The 22,615-nt window shown below is 36.4% G+C and overlaps 1 long non-coding RNA gene across 1 annotated transcript; it reads right to left on the reverse strand.

Moving 5' to 3' along the window:
• Positions 1 to 15,807: 15,807 nt before the first annotated feature.
• LOC126967302 (uncharacterized) lies at positions 15,808 to 21,977 on the reverse strand. The gene is made up of 2 exons (XR_007729969.1): positions 19,988 to 21,977; positions 15,808 to 18,891 (listed from the first exon to the last, which is right to left on the reverse strand). It is a non-coding gene; the product is annotated as an uncharacterized LOC126967302 (long non-coding RNA).
• Between the last annotated feature and the right edge of the window lie 638 nt (positions 21,978 to 22,615).

The raw sequence follows: 22,615 nt of genomic DNA on the forward strand, positions 1-22,615 counted from the left end.
GCAGTTTAGTCCAACTTAAGAGATAGGATAGTTTTTATTTCGATTTGGGACCTATAATTATTTCCAATATTTGTTTTGTTTGGACATATTTTCTGTGAGAGTATTTTTGACGCGCGGTTTGACAGTTCTGCTGTGAAACAATTTCATTATAACAACAAGGAGCATATTATTATGTTACAATGAAAAATTATTGACAAATTCATCAAAAACGGTATTTTATTTATTATGTACAGAACAACGTCTGTCTGGTCAGCTAGTTATATATATAGGATTGCACAGTTACGTACCGCTACCTGCGGCGTGATCATGACTCTTAAAGTGAAATTTTACTAAAGTTAGTATGTACGTGTAATTCATAAAGTTAACAAAGTAGAATGATTTTAATTCGACACATTTGTCCACATTTAATGGGATTCCACATTCTCGTTTCAAATTGGGTTCTTTAATTATTAGATTTGTAATTAACTTTAAGATCTACACGTCATGCTATGTTTAATTTATGGGTGCCTTATAATATGTTATTTCTACGTTTAGCGGATGACTAGACACTTCGACATTACTTCAAACAATAAATATCGTTTAGACTTTGAAATAGCTTGACTTATAAGGAATACCATTGTTAGTGCAATTATAATTTTACTAGGTCTAATATCAAGGTTGTAGTCTATGAAAGGATGAAAAACATAATTACCTGAATTTGGTCCGCTTTGTAGCGATGTACCGGGAGGGAGAGCTAAAAATCACATAATATTATAGTGTGGTATATTTCAAATTATTTACATATGACTTACTAATTAATAACGCTATTTATATATAAAATAATAAAACAAAACTTAAATAATCTAACAAAATTAACAGGTAAGGTGCCCATGAAGCTGGCAACGTTACCTCTTTGTATAGCCAAACTTATCCTTTGACAGAGGTAAGTACCAGATCTTGGGTCACCTGTTAAATCGGTTAGACGCCTGGATACCTCTTTTATGAGTTTTTGTGCCGATGAACCCCAAGGACCCAACGTCTCCACACAAAGGGAACAAATATGTATCCATCACCGAGTGATGCATAATTCCTCCGCTTTAGGTTTTCGGCAGTTTCCGCCGTTGCACCTCCCGCTCTTTTTCCCGGGGTTAGCATGTCCACACAAGTCGCATCCCACACCAGTGGCTTTCGACGACTCCAAGGAATCAACGTCAAAGTTATTATTATTATCATTAGTGTGGTTAAAATATTTTATTTATTTTATAAAAACATGACACGCTAGGAAATTTTCAATCTTTTAATAAGGCTTATGATTTTAATTTTATATAATTAATTCGAAAGTTTAGTATACAAAAGCTTGACTGTTATTAATTGGTGTGTTATAAACACTGAACAGTACTTCAGATGTTTATGAATTTGCCATGGGACTATCATGCACAGTTAAATGAACGAAGACTAAACATGTTCAAAAGTGGAGATCGGTGCAAGCATATCGTCCATCACCGAATGGACATCCATTCGGTGAAGGTCCATTCGATCTCTGCATTACCACTGTTCTCAAAATGCGCAACCATAAAGTCACAGATGTCTCTAGCCTATAAGTTGCCGCGAATCATAGTAGAAAAAAATTTCATGCGTACACAGTACACATGTCAGAAGTGAAACCTGCACTGTGCATGAACCTCTAAACTTCATATGAAGTTCTGCTACGTGTTGCTAGGATGACACATGATTTCAACCGCTATGAAAGACATTACTATCATCACTAATATATATATGTTCTCCTGGTGTCTATGTAGTAGTCCGCATGGCGTCAGAATACATTAAGGTATACTCGCGTGATACATAAGACAATCTCTTCTATAATTATGATCGCCTGTTACCAAAACACTGTTTATTGCGTCCTATCTCATTATCTCCCATATTATGAATTTATGTGTCTGCTCTTTTTAGTGTCGCTTTTTCGTTTGATCGACTTGCAAATCACAACGATGAAATGAAAATGATGACTATTGACTACACCTGCTGAAAATATGAATGGACGGGCTTTAAGTTGGACTTAATCCCGTTAATTTTGATAAAGTTAAGCTAACGTTAAGCAGTGAGCGGAATAGTGTGACCGATGCCACTTGGGCACGGGGAAGAGATTTGCCAGAATCCGTATCGTTTTGGGATAAAATCTCTTCGACGACAGCTTTTATATCGTGGTTTTGTGGATCATAGTACATTCCGTTTGCATGCGTGTTACTAATACGGTTGAGTCTGGCCTGATCGTTTTCGTAAGAAGTCGCGTTTGAAAGAATAAGAGTTGAAAAAAACTAATTTTTCAAATATGTATCTTATCTTTTATGACTTTGATTTAAGATTTAAGTCTGGGCTTAATTCTATGAAGGATAAAGAAAAGCATATTTACTTGGATCTGGTTCTGATCCATGATGTGGTCCTCTGGGTTTCTTGCCTTTTATTTCCTCTCCAGGTGCTATACGACAACAGATAATTTATATTTAAATCAGATATTTTAAAAATCTTAAACTTAACTTAATCTCATCCTATAAATTGCTTTGATACGGTTGAACAATTCATTCAAATATTTTATTAGGAGTAAATAAAACATGAATTTACACGCACTTGCTCAATTTCGAGAAGAACTGTTTGGGAAAATTCATTTCCATTGATATTTCTTCTATGACTGGATGTAGGCTTTAAAGAAAAATTGATCTACGATTACGTTAACCTTTAAGACAAAATCGTTTGATTATTTGTATATTTTGTTGAAGATTTTAGTCAGTTACCACCTATGATAGGCCACTTTACAGTGAAAACACATTTTTATTTTGGCAGCACTGAACCTCGAGCCGCCAATTGACTGTCAAATGACAATTAACATTTATTAACGAAAGTACCTATTTACTTTCGTTATAACCACTGACCTCTACTATAAAATCTATCACTGTTAAAGGACGTCCCTCACGCGGATCATCAATGAGATTGCTAAGTCCACGCTTAAACTTGTTAATTAAATTGTGAATAGTGGCACGAGATGAGGCTTCATTAAGAAACTAATAAACTAATAAACTGAGCTAATCGCAGCCTATCATAGCTTTGTTGTTGAGTAAGCCCACAACGAATGTCATAATAAATCATTGACCGAAAATTTTCTCGCATTAGGTTCAATTTCACGTATAACAAGAGTTTTAGATTTGCCGCCAATTCACAAAAATAAATGACAAATGAATGCAATATACTAGATTAGGTTACCAAAGAGTTCTAAAATTGAAATTCCAAAAAAGTTTTCATAAGCCATGTTTCTAACTGGCCAGTTCTAAGCATTTTCATTTTCCACGTATAAAAAAAAGAAATTCGTATAGGAAATTTTATGTTTGTGTACAACTAGCTATTGTTATTTTTGTTTGAATGAAATAAAAATGAATAAAACCGATTTGTCCTATGCATTAAATATAAGCCCATGTTAATAATCCATACATTAAATGAGAAAAAAAAACTACAATTTGCCTGAAAAACCTCGCGAGCACTACTAAAGCACCGCTTTTTTGCTAGTGTAATCAAAGCAGATAAAATATATTTTATGTTAGGGCTCAAGTTCAAGTTACTTCATCACCTTTTTGGCCAGGTGTGTGTACTATAAAATAACATATATTTCTAAAGATCTTGTGCAATAATTATTTAACCGACTTCAAAAAAGGAGGAGGAGGACCACCTGAGATTGGGAAGATGGCTGCGCACGTCTAAGCGTAATGTTGGAAGATGGATTAGTTTTATTGGGCGTGCTATGTTTAGATATTTTTATTCTTTGTGTTCATTTTTACAGCCTTGAACTGATTCATCGGCAAATATATGATTATCCGTTATTGCCTTTGATTTTTCTGTAGCGGCTTTGTTTGTACAGGTGGACAGAGAGGGTACAAGGAAATATTTTAATGAAGCCAGGTTCGGGTTCGGAATAATTTTTTCCAGTTATATGGCGAAAATGTTTATTTATACTGTCTCGTGAGTTGTAATGTTATTGAAAATGGTCAAAACAGTTAACTTTTCACTTGTAAGTTGAGAGTTTTCACGACGGGATCAAATTAAAAAGATGTGAGTATAATTTTAAAGTCACTTAGTTCCTTTACTTATGTTTCCTACTTACACAGATTTCTGTTCACATTTAGACACAGATAACGTTCACACATAAAATTTTGATTATAACCAAATAAGTTATAGTTGGTAGCTGAAATAACATTTAATTTGTAATATTTTGTGCTACATTACTATTTAAATACAAACAATATAGTAGCTATGAATTATTCATAGAAAATACGATAGTTCGTTAACCTATACTTTGTACATATGTGGATTGATGCACTAGTGTAGGTACTCCATAACTCTTGTGTTTTTATTATTTTTTTTAATTTTATAATGTCTGTATATACATATTGCCGGGGCCTAGTATGTATATGATACAAAATATGTATATATCGAGTATTCTATACATATTATAGGTACGAAAATAATAATTTTGTAGTTAAACTTACATAATTTTGTCCACCGCTGCTGAGCAATATGCATCATTATAACTTTACTTTTACTTGTAGTAGATGTCTACTTTTATATAATATCGATTTTATAAATGTAAATTCTGGGGCACAGGCCCATACATCTTTTGTCCATATTCTATGTGGGTGTGGGACCCAGTTCATGGGTAAGTCAATGGAGCTTTAGGATATTATGTAAACAATATAATTTTGAAGAAAACTATAGCCCCCTGATGAATGCCACTTTTGATAATGGTTCGATTCGAAGATGTTTCTCATTCTACTTATGACATAATGCCTGTTTTCCAATATCACTTAGTAAAGCTGTTGTAGATAATGTAGATAAACAAACTTCTCTTACCCAGTTTTATATTCTTAAATTGTAGCGTTTTCAAAATTAAAATATTGGAACATCTAGATTAATAACACAAATGATTCCCTTATGATAGATTCAGTAGTATAAAAAATTATACAGTTATGTTAAAATAAATATAAAAAGAAGAAATTCATACAGAAAATTTTATGTTTGTGTACAACTAGCAGCTTTAAGAATCATGAACACTTTTTTATTGCTATTGTTATTTTTGTTTGGATGAAATAAAAATGAATGAAACCGATGTGTCGTATGCATTAAATATAAGCCCATAGTAATAATCTAAACATTAAAAGAGAATTATTTTTAAAAAATTGCCTTCAAAATTACTTGATAGAAAACCACCACTAAAGCTCCGCTTTTAGTACCTTCCGCAAAGTAGGTAAAATGTATTATATGTTAGGGGCTTAAGTCCATAAAAGGATAAAGATAAATAACTTACTTGGATCTGGTCCTAAACTTAGAACTCGGTTGTGTCCCTTTTGGCCGGGTGGGTGTACTATAAAATAACATATATTTCTTAAGATCTTGTGCAATAATTTTTTGTAGGTAACTACAAACAGAAGTCTCAAATATTACGTCATTTTACGTCGTAGGACTTATATTTAGTAGTAGTATGGTTACATGGCACGGTACAAGTTAATTTGTAGTAGTAAGTACCTACTATAAATTAACTTGTATGACCTTGATTAAGTTTGAGTATAACCAAAATTATAGTATCTTTGATATCCGAGCTTAAAGTCCATTAAAAGATTATGAAAAATACACTTACTTGGACTTGGTCCCGATGTTGGAGCTGGTGCGTTGGGTTTCATGCCTTTTATATATTCGTCAGGTATGGTAGCTGAAAATAACATTTAATTTGTAATATTTTGTACTACATTACTATTTAAATACAAACAATATAGTAGCTATGAATTATTCATAGAAAATACGATAGTTCGTTAACCTAAACTTTGTACATATGTGGATTGATGCACTAGTGTAGGTACTCCATAACTCTTGTGTTTTTTTTTAATTTTATAGTCTCTGTATATACATATTGCCGGGGCCTAGTATGTATATGATACAAAATATGTATATATTGAGTATTCTTTACATATTATAGGTACGATAACAACAATTTTGTAGTTAAACTTACATAATTTTGTCCACCGCTGCTGAGTAATATGCACCTTTATAACTTTACTTTTAGTTGTAGAAAATATCTACTTTTATATAATATCGATTTTGTAAATGTAAATTCTGGGGCACAGGCCCATACATCTTTTGTCCATATTCTATGTGGGTGTGGGACCCAGTTCCTGGGTTAGTCAATGGAGCTTTAGGATATTATGTAAACGATATAATTTTGAAGAAAACTATAATAGCCCCCTGATCGAATGCCACTTTTGATAATGGTTCGATTCGAAAATGTTTCTCATTAAACTTATGATATAATGGCTGTTTTCCAATATCGCTTAATAAAGCTGTTGTAGATAAGGTAGATAAACAAACTTCTCTTACCCAGTTTTATATTCTTAAATTGTAGCGTTTTCAAAATTAATTAATTAGCCGTCAGCTCTTGGTATACCTAGAGGGTCACCAGTTGATCGACGACCGACAATAAGGGTTTCGCCATGGTCGGTCGGCAGGTGATCTTCTGGTATACCTAACACATAGATGGGCTGCGGCTATTGAAAGCAAGGGGGAAGGCCTGGCAGTTAGCCTGGATATAGCGAAGGCCTTTGATCGTGTATGGCATAAGGCGCTCCTCTCTAAACTTCCATCATTTGGGCTTCCCGAGAGCTTGTGCAAGTGGACCTCCAGCTTCCTCACTGTGCGCAGCATACAGGTCGTTGTCGACGGACATTGCTCGAACCCGAAGCCTGTGAATGCTGGAGTGCCCCAAGGCTGTGTGCTATCTCCTACGCTGTTTCTTCTGCATATCAATGATATGTTGGACACCTCCAACATTCATTGCTATGCAGATGACAGCACTGGTGATGCCGTATACACGGGCCATGCACGTCTCTCTCGGGAAATCGTCGACCAGTGCCGGGAGAAACTTGTGTCTTCTATCGAGTCCTCTCTTGAGAAGGTCGCGGAATGGGGTAAATTGAACTTTGTCCAATTTAACCCCCAGAAGACTCAAGTTTGCGCGTTTACCACTAAAAAAACCCCATTTGTCGCATCACCGCTCTTCGACAACACTTCCCTAAAAGCCTCGCCTAGTATCGGAATACTGGGTCTCGAAATCTCGAGCGATTGCCAATTCCGTGGCCATCTGGAGGGCAAAGCCAAATTGGCTTCAAAGAAACTGGGCGTCATTAATAGAGCACGGCAATACTTCAAGCCGGCCCACATTCTAGCGCTGTACAAAGCGCAGGTCCGGCCACACATGGAGTATTGCTGTCATCTCTGGTCTGGCGCACCCCAGTATCAGCTCGATCCATTTGACCGCGTGAAACGCAGAGCAGCGCGAATTGTCGGGGACCCAGTACTCTGTGAACGGCTGGATCACTTGGCGTTGCGTAGAGACGTCGCTTCATTGTGTGTCTTCTACCGCATTTATCACGGGGAGTGTTCCGAAGAGCTGTTTTACCTTATTCCTGCCGCCGAATTCCACCTACGCACGACACGCAACAAGTTAGGATATCATCCTCACCATCTGGATGTGTGGCGGTCCTCCACAGTGCGGTTTACAAGGAGCTTTCTTCCTCGTACTACAAAGCTGTGGAATGAACTTCCTTGTGCGGTGTTTCCGGGACGATACGACATGGGTACCTTCAAAAAAAGCGCGTACACCTTCCTTCCTCCAAGGCCGGCAACGCTCCTGTGATTCCTCTGGTGTTACAAGAGAGTATGGGCGGCGGTGATCACTTAACAACAGGTGACCCGTACGCTTGTTTGTCCTCTTATTCCATAAAAAAAAAAAAAAAACTAAAATATTGGAACATCTAGATTAATAACATAAACGATTCCCATATGAAAGATTTAGTAGTATAAAAAAATTATACAGTTATGTTAAAATAAATATAAAAAGAAGAGATTCATACAGGAAATTTTATGTTTGTGTACAACTAGCAGCTTTAAGAATCATGAACACTTTTTTTTTTGCTATTGTTATTTTTGTTTGGATGACATAAAAATGAATGAAACCGATGTGTCGTATGCATTAAATATAAGCCCATAGTAATAATCTAAACATTAAAAGAGAATTATTTTTAAAAAATTGCCTTCAAAATTACTTGATAGAAAACCACCACTAAAGCTCCGCTTTTAGTACCTACCGCAAAGTAGGTAAAATGTATTTTATGTTAGGGCTTAAGTCCATAAAAGGATAAAGATAAATAACTTACTTGGATCTGGTCCTAAACTTAGAACTCGGTTGTTTCCCTTTTGGCCGGGTGTGTGTACTATAAAATAACATATATTTCTTAAGATCTTGTGCAATAATTTTTTGTAGGTAACTACAAACAGAAGTCTCAAATATTACGTCATTTTACGTCGTAGGTACTTATATTTAGTAGTAGTATGGTTACATGGCATGGTACAAGTTAATTTATGGTTGGTTATAGTATCTTTGATGTCCGATATAGTAGCTATAAGTCCATTCAAATATTAAGAAAAATACACTTACTTGGACTTGGTCCCGATGTTGGAGCTGGTGCGTTGATTTTCATGCCTTTTATATACTCGTCAGGTATTGTATCTAAATAACATATTATTATTTGTGAGATTTTGTACTATATTACTATTTTAATACAAACAATATAGGGGCTATGAATTATTCATTCATAATACGTATATATATATATATATATATACGATATATATATATATATATAGCTTATGAATTGTGATTAGACTCCTTGAGCCGCGGGTCGTGTCCGAATCGCTTTATGGCCGTTTTCAATAACCTATCTATCCTTAGTATAACTTACTAGATTTAGACAAATCTATCCATTTACTCTTACTTATATTTCAATAACTTATCGTCGTAGAGCATTGGACTATAACTATATTAGACATAACTACGGATAGATAAGATCTTGTCATTAAACCTTGACAGTGATGTATCCGTAACTAGAGATACGATATTGAATACGGTCATTAGACGAGAGACACGGCGTCACTGGCTGCCCTTCTTACACATCTGACTTTGCCACGTGTAGTCATTACAGCAGTAGTAATTATTATAATTTGGTTCCTTTTTACTTAGTGTGTGTTTTCTCCCGCAATAGGGAGTAACGTTACGTAGCTGAAGAACTGTTTGAGGACGTTACGGAGATCAAGTTACGTTCAAGTAACGTCCAGATAGAAGCAGCTTGAACGCGGCTTTAATATAGATTGTGGCGCCGCTAAGTGCACAGCTAAACACGTGCGAAGTTCACCGCAGACCCCCTTTCTCCGACCCGAGCCATACGAACATCTTCGGCTATTACACACAGGGGAGTACTTACGAACCGTGAGTACAAGCATCCTGGACCTTGAAATGGGTGTCATATTTGTAATTCCACTCCCGAAAATCTTGACACTCCTGTAAATCTCGAAAATGATACCCAATTTGATTTTATTGTAAAAGGTTACATCCGCCATCTCGGATCTAAAAATAGTTGTCATATTCGTTATTGACACTCACGAAAACAATAATTGCCCCGTCTAGACATGTTCGTGGGATGACTGCAGGGGTTTCTTAAGACTGTGGTAGAAGTGAAACTTAAACGGACAAAGCTTAAAATCACATATTTCGAAGCTTTCCGTCAATATTTCAAATAAAATAAAAACATTACATAACAGTCATCATGTAGACTATAACATTGCATTATACACTGCATAGCTATCATACATACAATATACAAAAAAACTTACGCTTTTTACTTTTTTTACGCTCTGCAATCCCCATACGGAACTTCGTTCCAAAACTCCTTTTTTAAAGTCGATTAGAAAAATAACCTGACAACCCTATTACTTCAATGGAGTGTACGCATATATAGGTAAGTATTTTATCAACAAGGTTTAGTTTCCGTACTATGTCTAGTGTGTCGCTACCGTAGAAGCGGAATCGAACAACTAACATTTTTGAAAAAATGGCTTGAATACATTTTCGTTTTGTTGTTTTGGGCGCATCTTTTGATTCAAAATTCATTTTGTTCCAAAAATATTAAAAAAAAAATACGTGTGGCACTCGGGGACTGCCGCGGTAAAGCTATTGCATAGCATTTTTTAATCAACTTATGCAATTATAATTATTTATTTATGCAGTATTTTCTTTTTTGATAAAATTAATTTAAAAAAAAAGCAAACGAGAAGTGAGTCAAATTTAACTTGCAAGATTTGATTACAGACAGACAACGGGACAGGTGAAACTAAATAAAAATGCTTGTCATAATAATAAAAATTAAAAAAATGTGATAAAAAAAATCAAGATGTACCCCAGGCTCGAACCTGGGACCTTCTGCACAAAAAGCATACGTGATAACCGCTGTTCTACGGCAACTGTAATGACCGTGCCGAAATATCTATATACATCTAGTAAGTAAGTGTTAGGTTATTTTCGTTACGGAATTTCTGGATTCGGTCTCCACGCTCAAGGCCCGCGATAGAAGCTATGCAATAGCTTAAAACTTTTGTAACAAAAACGAATATTCAATAAGATATGTGTTTGTTGAAAGGAAGAAGTAAATAATTCACCAATTTATGATTTAAGCCTCAACGTGACAATTAGATAAGTAAAAAAAATGTGACAAAAAAGAACAACGTACATTTCATCTATATCATGTAATTTCTATTAACATGTATGTAGCGTGTACAATATTAAAATATTTTAAAGATTTGCTTTACTAACCCCCTTATTCATAATGGTCCGCTAACTTAAAACAGCCGCTACAGAGTGTTATTTCTCATTCTAACTTAGGTCAATAGAAGAAGACAGAGTGAGAATTAGCAATGCTTTAAGTTAGCAGACTATTATGAATAAGCGGGTTAATAGATTCTTTTAGTATAGAGTAGTATTAAAAACTCATACATCTTAAAATGAAGCTAAAAAAATAAATTGTATGCGAAATTTTGTGTTTGGATAGAACTAGCAGCATTAAGAATCACGACCACTCTTTTTATTGTTATTTTTGTTTTTTTAATTTAAAAAAAATTATCGTATGCATTAAACAATTGCCCATCTTAATAATCCATATTACATTAAAAGTGAATATTCTTTAAAAATAACTGCCTTCAAATTTATTACGTAGAAAACTAAAAATTTAAAAAAGCAGTCTTTTTTTGCCCAATCCTAACCATAGTGGGTAACATATATTTGATTTTAGGGCTTAAGTCCGTCAAAGATTAAGAAAAATACACTTACATGGATTTGTTCCTGAATATAGACCTTCTCTGTTGGGTTTTCCGCCTTTCTTTGTTCCAGGTGGGGTTACTATAAAATAAGATATAGTTTTTAAGACTTTGTGCAATATTTCACTACTACGACTAAAAGTCCGACTGTCTGTCTGACAGCAGCTTGCAAGTGTAAACCCCGTTGCAAGTGCTGTCGCGACATTTTGTCAAGCGCTTCCTGCTAGTAGTTGCGAAAGCATGTCTAAACAACGGATTAGTAAGAAAATAAGGACTCCGTGTCACCTTTCATAACTGGCGGCCATTATGAGAATTGTCATCGTCTGTGACAGATCAGTTTGCGTCTCAATAAATTATTTTAAAAATGCCGTCGCGCGTTGTGAAAACTTGTAAAAACAATACTACGGAAAATAAAAAGTGTCAAGGAATTACATTTCACAGATAGAATAGGAGTAATCACACTTTTTTTGTTCTTTTTATAATACAAATTAATTCGATGTTTGGAACACAAAACCTCCACAATGCGTGATAGTAACATCCAGTGTGACCGGAAAATAAACAGGGGCATTATCCGAAAAATTGAGAAATCCATATTTTAATGGTGTTCTAAGTAGATAATTCATTTTTTTTTTGAAAATAAGGGTCGAGACGAGCAGGACGTTCAGCTGATGATAATTGATACGCCCTGCCCATTAAAATGCAGTGCCGCTCAGGATTCTTGAAATACTCAAAAATTCTGAGCGGCACTACAACTGCGCTCGTCACCTTGAGAAATAAGATGTCAAGTCTCATTTGCCCAGTAATTTATTTTAGTATTTACCAACAATTTTTTAAAGTAGTGTGGAGCACTTCTTCAAACCGGCCCATATTTGTGTACTTTATTTATTTATTTATTAAAGCACACCACATCATATACAATACAATTTTCTTAATCTAATGTTACAATTAGTAGTTCTAAAGTATACGACAATTATGCTGAACATAAAAATTACAAAAAATAGTCCCTAAATACTTATGAAAAATAGAACTAATACTATCTAAACTATAATAAAAACAAACAAATAAAAAATGAAAGTACAAATTATAACTTTACCTTATTAAAATAATAAAAATAATGAAGACGAAAAAAAAGAAAAACTACATATTTGACAAATGCAGATTGAGTACCAGCTAAGTGTTTAACAACACTTTCTTTAAACCTGACCAGCCCACCACCGAATATATCAAGTTCTGAATTGGTATCGTTTAACTTATTGTACTCGCGAAGAATTCGAGCGAGAGGCGCCTGAACTCCCAGGTTGGTTTTTACAGAAGGAACTTGGAAGATTCTCTTGATTTTGAACCTTGGGAATAAATATGGGACAGCAAGATTAATATTCTGCAAGAGGTTACTACATTGTATTTGACCGTTTAAGAGTTTGTACTAAAAAATTACTCCGGCAAGAGATCTCCGATCGAGCAATGAAATCATATTAAATTTCCTGAGGCGCTGATGGTACGGGTGTCTATGAGAGAATCCAGTACTAATGTATGCAAGGGGTCGTGTGAATGCTCTTTGGATAATCTCGATGCGTTGCGAATGGATCGTATATAGGGGATTCCATATAATACTACCATATTCGATATGACTGCGCACTAGAGTGTTATATAGAAATGTTTTAGTTTTGGAGCCAAAACAATTCGAGTTTCGCTTTAGAAATCCTAACATTCGTGCGGATGTGGTAACTACTTTATTAACTTGTGCAATAAACGTTAGTTTGCTATCAATAGTTACCCCCAAGTCACGAATTTCCTGCACTTCTTTTAATTTATAAGGTGCGGTTCCGGCCACATAACGAGTATTGTTCCCATCTTGGAGCAGAGCTGCTCGAACTGTCAGGGACTTTGTGAAAATTTACAATACTTTGCGTTGTGGAGAGACGTGGCGTCTTAGAAGACACAAAATGACTGACTGCTGAAAATGAACTCGCACAGAATACCGACGTGAAGTAGCGGCCTCGTGCCTCGGACCGGGGGCCATTTATACCGAACTTATATATTTATATCGATCTTGGGTTGCGGCACTCGGCACAAAGGATCCGAACTCCAAAGTTCTTAAGAGAAAATATAACCGTGCCTCCAGATTTTTTTAAGCGGCAAATCGCCCGTGCGAAATCAAAGCACGTCGTCAAAATCGGCGAGCAGCTTTCCAGTTACCCGATGGGAACACGCAAGTTCTGTTCCTTGTCGAAAGCTGCTCTTGGTAACTTCAACCAGCCGTCCATGCCGCCGTTGCACATGAGGAATGACACCCTGGCCCATACGCCAAAAGAGAAATCCGATCTCCTGTGCGCTCTTTTCGCCTCCAACTCGACTCAACTCGACGACGACAGCCGATCATCCCGCGGTGTCAGAGCTCTATGCCTGAAGTACAGTTCAGACAGAAAACTGTAAAGCGAGCTCTGTTTTCGTTGGACGTCAGGAAGTCGAGCAAGGCCGGATGGCATTTCTCCAATCGAGCTTAGAACGTGTACCCCTGAGTTAACGCTGGTGTTAACGCGTTTATTCCAGCACTCTTATTCCAAAGGCGTAGTCCCTGACACATGGAAGTCAGCCCTTGTTGCAAAACTACAGGCCCATAGCTATTACCTCCCTGCTCTCCAAAATCATGGAGAGCATAATTAGCTGCCAGCTCTTGGTATACCTGGTCACCAGTTGATCAACGACCGACAGTATGGCTTTCGACATGTTCGGTCGGCAGGTGATCTTCTCGTATACCTAACACATAGACGGGCGGCGGCTATTGAAAGCAAGGGGGAAGGCCTGGCAGTTAGCCTGGATATAGCGAAGGCCTTTGATCGTGTATGGCACAAGGCGCTCATCTCAAAACTTCCATTATTTGGGCTTCCCGAGAGCTTTAACCCCCAGAAGACTCAAGTTTGCGCGTTTACTACTAAAAAAACCCCATTTGTCGTATCACCGCTCTTATACAACAATTCCCTTAAAACCTTGCCTAGTATTGGAATACTTACTATACTTACTACTTGGCGTTGCGTAGCGACGTCGCTTCATTGTGTTTCTTCTACCGCATTTATCACGGGGAGTGTTCCGAAAAGCTGGTTAACCTGATTCCTGCCGCCAAATTCCACCTTCGCACGACACGCCACAAGTTAGGATATCATCCCCACCATCTGGATGTGTGGCGGTCCTCCACAGTGCGGTTTTTAAGGAGCTTTCTTCCACGTACTACAAAGCTGTGGAATGAGCTTCCTTTTGCGGTGTTTCTGGGACGATATTCTATACGAAATTTATTATCAAAAATTTAAAATTCTTCATTTTCAGATATTTTTTGGTGCCAGGCCTTACTGCCCATTAATTTTGACGGAATTTTCATCAAAATAATATCTAGTATATCCTTACCAGCATTTTAATCTTCTGTTAAAATAATTCCCTGAACAGAACAGAATTCCCATCATTAAATTTCCCTTTAAAAATGCCATCACAAAAGCTATGGGATGAACCACAGTGCAAAATCATTCCCAAGAGTGTACACGTACACTAACCTATGCGAAACATAGCGGCACTAGGCCGCTACTTCACGCCGGTATTCTGTGCGAGTGTGGTAATTAACCCGGACGAGTCTGTCCCCATTGTGCTGACATCATAAGACGACAGCGTGACTCTCCCACTTCTAAAAAGCCCTCAGTCGCTTCTTACGACATACTTGGGCCTGGGACTCCCCAATTCTGTTTACGCCCCGGGGAAGCACAGGGAAGGCAAGGTAAGCAAGAATTAAGAAAAATATACTTACCTGGATCTGGTCCTGATGTTGGAGCTGGTCCCTTGGGTTTCATGCCTTTTATATACTCGTCAGGTATGGTAACTGAAAATAATATTTAATTTGTTACATTTTGTTCTATATTACTATTTAAATACAAACAATATAGGAGCTAATTATACAGAATGGTTTGCAAATATGTGAAATAAATGAAAATAATAATAAATACAAGTCATTCTGGTCCACAGAAGTATAGTAAAATTAATAATTAAATTAAAATCTAACTACTTAATGATATAACATTGATTGTTGCTTCATTTAAGCAAACGGATTTTTTGTTCATGTTCCTTGGAGGGTTTTGGTCTTGATTCCCCGCGGGGACCAACCGTTTTGGGGAATTTTTACTATTGTTGATTTTTTGATCATTTAAGTTTATTTTCTTGTTATCTTGTAATTGCTAGTTATTACTTTTTTTCTCCATGTGTAAGCTGTTAAGTGGATCTGATTTTTTTCTCATGAAGTTAAGTAAGATCTTATTTACTTTGTGGGGGTTAACAATTTCCTCTACTGAACCACCAAGTCCAGATGTTGGGTTAAATCTCCTCCTTGTTTGGATTTTTGGTGGGTTGCTTTCTTGTACTACCAACTTGTCATACTTGATGTATGCGTATCTTCCTTTTGTCCGTTCTTCTTGTAATTTTACCTGCAGTTCTTTCCGCGTCGCAAAAATTTCTCTAGGGTAATCTTCACTTATTTTATTTGTAAGATATTTTTTTGATTTAAGGATTTGTGTTTTTTTCCACGTTGTTGTTAAGGTAAATAATTTAGGTCTCTTGTTTTTCTCATTTTTCTTTCCAATACTATAAGCTGCTCTTATTTCTAGATGCCCTAATTCTAGCTTCATGTTTCGTAGGACTTTGGTAGTTAGTTCATTTAGCTCCATCGAGTTCGTTTCAACTTCATCAACTCCGTGTAGTATCAAATTGTATTGTCGGATATCTAATTTGCAAACTTTGTTACTCAATTCATCCACAGTATTGCGTAGCCCTAAATTTTCTTTTAGTAAAACATAAATTTTTCCTTCAAATGATTGTATTAATCTATTAGTTATTTCCTCTGTTTGGTTTTCATTTCTGTTTGCATTTTTGAAAATAATAATTGCATTTGTACATCCATTTTGCAAGATTTTAAATAAAACGAATGAAATGATTATTGTTAAAATCTGTAGTATGTATAGTATATTTTCGAAATGGCAACACTATAGAGTGAGCAGCCCTTTTACGTTTTGGATTAAAGGTCTAGATACCAGGCCATAAACTCCAGCCCTTTTACACTCTCTATAGCGTACAAATGTCTTGTTGATCTATGTCACAGTTTAACAATTTTGACTTTGACATCCAAACACAAAATTTATATGATAATAACATGAATGATTTATTGTTATGTTTTTATAATTATTATTAATTTATCTCACCGCAATGTATTCACACTTCAGCTTTTTATTGCGTGTCAAACTATGTTGCTACTACCCTCATGTTATCAATTTGTGATAGTTAACAACAACAGATTTTTTTTATTCTTTATGTCTGAATAATATTTAACTTCAAACTTATTTTAATACTAGCTGACCCGGCAAACGTTGTTTTGCCATATAAAGTATAATTCACGCGATAGTTTTATAAGTAATAAAATATTGCCTATATTATAGCCTGTACATCATTTTGTTCTATTGTCAATAGTTTTTGCAGCGCACGCAAAAATAGGTTTTCGATTTTACACCTTAAGTTACACAATAGCAATTTTATTACGGATCCCTAATTTTGAACAATTCATAGCCTATAGCCTTCCTCGATAAATGGACTACCCAACACTGAAAGAATCATTCAAATCGGACCAGTAGTACCAGAGATTAGCGCGTTCAAACAAACAAACAAACACTGCAGCTTTATAATATTAGCATAGATTTCAAATTATTTACATATGACTTAATAATTAATAACGCTATTTATATAAATAATAATAAAATAAAACTTAAATAATCTAACAAAATTAATTAATTACAAATAGAAAATATCATTCAGATCGCTATCGGCAGGTAAGGTGCCCATGAAGCTGGCAACGTTACCTCTTTGTATAGCCAAACTTATCCTTTGACATAGGTACGTACCAGATCTTGGGTCACCTGTTAAATCGGTTAGACGCCTGGATAGCTCTTTTACGAGTTTTTGTGCCGATGAACTCCAAGGACCCATCGTCTCCACCCCAAAGGGAACAAATATGTATCCATCACCGAGTGATGCATATTTCCTCCGCTTTAGGTTTTCGGCAGATTCCGCCGCTGCATCTCCCGCTCTCGATGAATGTTCAATATGAGAGGGGGCTAGCGTGTCCACACAAGTCGCATCCCACACCAGTGGCTTTCCACGACTCCAAGGAATCAACGTCATGCCATCAGGCCTCTTACTATCATCACGTGAAATTCCATTCGGCTCTAGGATAGCCGGCACGTTGACGGTAGTAAAGGCCCGACGCAAGATGTCGTTTAACGCGGCATGGCGTGAGAGACGGCCCGCACTGCGGCGGCAAGATAAGCCAAAGTGACCAAGGCTGTCTACATTGCCTCGCAGCGGCACATATGGGGAACTGTTCTAGGGATACCCAGGCGTAAACCAAATGTGATTGAGAAGCTGGAATTATCAAGAAGTGTCCCTATGTTACTCGAAGAAGTGGCCTGAAGCCAGTACCCTGAATCTCGTTCGCTAACAGCAATAAAACGAGCCTGATCCGAAGTATTGTGATTTGATAATAATATCCTTTTGTGAATGATTTTGCACTGTGGCTCATCCCAAATCTTTTGTGATCGCATGTTTAAAGGGAATTTTTTACTTGGACAGGCAACTTTCCAAGCAGTTTTAGCAGTTTCCGCATACACCAGTGGCAGGCTGATGACGGAGAGATAATTTTATCATATAAAGTGCTGAGATTGTGAGCAGAAGATAAGAATGCTGGTAAGGATATACTAGATATTATTCTGATGCCAATTCCACCAAAACGAATGGGCAGAGAAGCCTGGCACCAATAAATATCAGACAATGAACAATTTAATATTTTTGATAGTAAATTTCGTAGAGAATCGTCCAAACTTGACAAAAGTATCTCATGATTCCAATGAGGGCAACATCGGAGAACATAGGTTAGCTTGGGGACAAAGAGACAAATCCAAATTATATGATAGGCCATGTGGGAATGTATGCATAGTAAGCGGTCTGAATATTGTTAAAATTTTGAATTTTGTTCATTTATATATGCTGAGAAAGACTCTTCCAAACTTGGTGCAACGAAAAGGCGAAGAGATTGCTTTTCTATAATTTTTAAATTTGGGGCAATAATGTTGAATTGTTTAAGTATCGCATCTCTTCTATCAAAAGGTACCAAAACTGAGATTAAAAGTGCACACTTTGAAAAATTTTGCTCTAAACCAATTTCATAAAACTTTTTTTTATCAAAAAACTGAGATCTTTTAGAACTATATTTGTTTCACCTCCTAAAGTGCCGTCATCTAAGTACCACATATTTAATTTAGAGTTTAGTAAATTAATTATTGGGTGTATAGCGAGACTGAATATTGCCGGTCCGAGTGGATCACCCTGTTGACAACCAGTAGAAGACTGGATAACATTGTCCCTATAAAATAATTTTGACTCCGAACCATAACATTGCCAAAGATAGCTAAATGTTTCTGGGATCGAATTTTGAATTTCTGTTAAAATGCTTGATCTACTTACAAAATTGAAGGCATTTTTTAAATCCACTTTCAAGACCACCTCACCTTCATCATTTTTCAAAAAGGAACGGAGCGCGTGTACTGCATCTTCGCAGCCGCCTTTCGAACCAAATCCTAGCTGCAGTGGCTGAAACTTTTCAGCAAGTTTAGTCATAATAGACTTACAACAAACTTTGGAAGCTATTCGTCTATAGGTGCAACCTACAGCAATCGGCCTAATGCCTCCATCTTTCTTTTTAAAAGCACATAGGTTGGCACCATACAGAGTGGAAGCAAAATTTTGGGGTACTTTGCCTGCCAGCATGGCATTTATTAAAGCGGTGATATCTGACAGGAGGTGTCGCCGGTAGAACCGAAGGCGAGATCTTTAATATGTTGCGGTGTAAGGCCATCCAGGCCTCCAGCCGAACCATTCTTGAAAGACATCACCGCTGTCTTAACGTCTTTAATTGTGACCTGCAAAAGTAACTGAGATGAAGCAGGCTGGAAGATAGGAGGTGCTGCTGATAAAGGATGTTTCTCCTTTAGGGCGCTCAGCGTTTCTTGCAAATCAGGCGCAATGTCGTCGTTTGAGAATAATAATTGTGCTGCACCTTTCAGGTCCTCATCACTCACTTTACTCTCGACTTTCTGGGATAAAGAGCGTGTTGATGTCGGTGGTTGTCTATAATTTTTCTTATTAAAAGTATTTGGGGAAGTAAAATTTATGTTCTGTGGGGCCGTGGTTGTACAATTATTTTTAAGTGTGGATGTTAATGATTTATGTTTGGAATTGGCATGTAGAACCTGAAAGGGAAAGTATAGCAGTTGCTCCCAAGCACATTCTGAGTTTTCATTGATGGCTTTATTAATTTTAATTGATAAATTCTGTGCTACAACTATCCTCGCACCACGAGGAATACGCTTAACTATTGAAGTATTTAATTTTGATTGTGAAATATTTTGCCAAAATGGTTGTTGTTGCGATTGAGACAGAGAATGTGTTTGAGAAATTAAATGACTAGTTGAAGTTAAGCTGGAAATAGGGGGTCTTGACTGGTCGCATTGAGAGAGTGCCTTATGTGCCTTATATTCAAACGCCGTTGACCTTTATAATGACGAGCTGGAGAACAATGTGGGCATACTAACAGAGTTGTATTATTTTCATCAGTCGTTCAAATAACATGGGACGGGCCTGCCGACTGCAACCTAATATTTTTGCAACGTAAGAAAAAATACAAAATACTTACACACAAAATAACTAACAAAATCAATAATATAAATGTACACATAAAACACTTTTTAGTAATGTCACTATAACAGACAGGCGTCAGGGCCGGCGGTTGGCCGGCGGACACAGAGCGCTGTCGCACCATCACCCACGACTGGGCGCCATGGAGACGTTTTTGCTAGGGCTGGCTGTGTCACTAGAAATTATATTTTCAAGACTTTGAACCACACAATAATAGATAATAACACTTGTCCATAAAATCGATAATAATATTTTTTCTTGTCAAAATGCAATCCACGAACTGAAGACCGAGACTCAAGCACTTGTATATTCTTTGTTTCTAATATCAATCAGGTCTTCTTTTGCTTTGTCAAATTATTGGCACAGAATTTAGATGTATTTTACCATTTTATAGTAATAGATATAATTTTACAAAAATAAACGAATATGAGCCTTGACGTGTCAAGGCTTGACTTTTTTTCAGCTTTTTATTGTTGTTGAATATGGTAATTTAAATTGTTTCAAATCTTGTAATTTCCCAAAATCGAAACTCTGTTTAGTGAAATAAAGAATGATACGACTCCCTCGATTTTTACCGTAAGTAAATGCTTGTAAAAACGGTAATTTAGTTGGTGTTTTATCTTCAGTTTAAATCATTAACTCAATCCAGTCACGTATTCACACTTTAAAATCACAATTTAATCACTTATTTTATTTATGTTTTATTGGAGCGTTGTTAAGTACGTGTTTCTGTTTTGACAGCTTGCAGAATACCTACTTTAATCTTCTATCTTCTATATATATAAAAATGAATTGCTGTTCGTTAGTCTCGCTTAAACTCGAGAAGGGCTGGACCGATTTGGCTGATTTTGGTACCTTGAATTATTTGTGGTAGTCCAGAGAAGGTTTAAAAGGTGAATAAATAGGAAAATGCTGCTAAATTAAATAAAACAACAAATTTGTTTTTCCTTTGATGTTTCCATACATATTTTCTATGAGAGAATTTATTGACGCACGGTTTGACAGTTCTGCTGTGAAACAATTTCATTACGACAGCAGGGTGCATATTTTACGAAGTAATTTTTGATGTTATGATTATTGACAAATTTATATAAAAACATTATTTTATTTATTATATACAGAACAACGTCTGTCGGGTCAGCTAGTATAGTATATTTATTACGACAGTTAGTTAACCTCTGCTTTGTACGTATGCAGTGTGTGTGGATTTATTTATCTATTGTTCTCTTGTGCTTTTATTTATGTATTTACATTTATATTCGTACTTACTCGTGTGAAGTGTTAGATGTTAAGTATTTTTCTTGTATTTATGAACATGTAACTAAAATAAATTGTAAAATGATGAAGCTGTAAATGTTGATTAACAAGAGTGGGAATCCGATTCTTACCTCTTATAATTAGAGCTCAATAATTTCCAAAGTGATGGTAAATAAAAGAAAAATCCTTTTGACAAATGATGAAATGGTACCTACTTGTAAAGTGCCATTTTGTTGATCTGGATGAATAAAGTGATTTTCATTTTGACTAAAACGGTTTTTCAATCAACGGAAATCTCATGTCAAGACCTATGTACAGCTTTCTGTGTTGTTAGCTGCGATGATAATTTCTTTTTTATGAAAATAAGGGACGAGATGAGCAGGACGTTCAGCTGATGATAATTGATACGCCATGCCCATTGCAATGCAGTGCCGCCGGGAATCTTGATAAAACCAAAAAAAAATTGAGCGGCACTATAATTGGGCTCGTCACCGATAGACATTATTAAGTCTCATTTGCCCATTAATTTCACTAGCTGCGGCGCTCTTCAGACCGAAACGCAGTAATGTTTACACATTACTACTTCACGGGAGAAGTAGGCGCCGTTGTGGTACCCATAATCTAGCCGGCATCCTGTGCAAAGGAGCCCCCACTGGTAAATAATTATCATTGGTTGACTTGCTCTCGTTACTAAGTGATATTTTTATACTTATTTAAATAAAAAAAAAACACAATACCTTCTCTTGTTACATGTGTCTGGAAACTCTGAAAAATAAATTGGTTCTGTTACTAGTTTATAAATTTAACGAGTTATGTTATTGTGTTTCCTAAGAATTCTTCTCTGTATAAACGCAAAAACAGAACGCTTTTTTCCCCGATTTTTACGTAACGTTGAAGCAGCAGGTAATACCAGTTTTATCTATAAAACCTTTACTGTTGTTGTTTTAGATAATTACTCTACATATACAGACGTCAACAATACTTTTCAAAGGGATAAATATGTAAGTCGGAATCTCGTTAACGACTTATTAGTGACGACGGAATCAAAGCGATCTTTGAGGTTTATGTACCATCGGTTGAGGTACTTTTGGTGGCAGATCACAGCCCTGGTTCGGTGCGCCAATTTTAATTGATTTGGAAGCAGCTGACTGCAAAGAATCAGGCGTATCGAACCTGAATTGCTACGCTGGGCATAAGGGATCTGTATAATAATCTGAAAACATGCAACCGTGACTCTAGGTTTTTGGCCCGCTAGTCGCCTATGCGTAAACTAAGTATTCCAGCAAAATCGGTGAGCAGCTTTCAAGTTACCCGACTGGAACACGCAAGTTCTGGGCCTTTCGAAAGCCGAGGAATGACACTCTGGCCC

This window comes from Leptidea sinapis, chromosome 12 (assembly GCF_905404315.1).
Source record: "Leptidea sinapis chromosome 12, ilLepSina1.1, whole genome shotgun sequence".
Lineage (NCBI taxonomy): Eukaryota > Metazoa > Arthropoda > Insecta > Lepidoptera > Pieridae > Leptidea > Leptidea sinapis.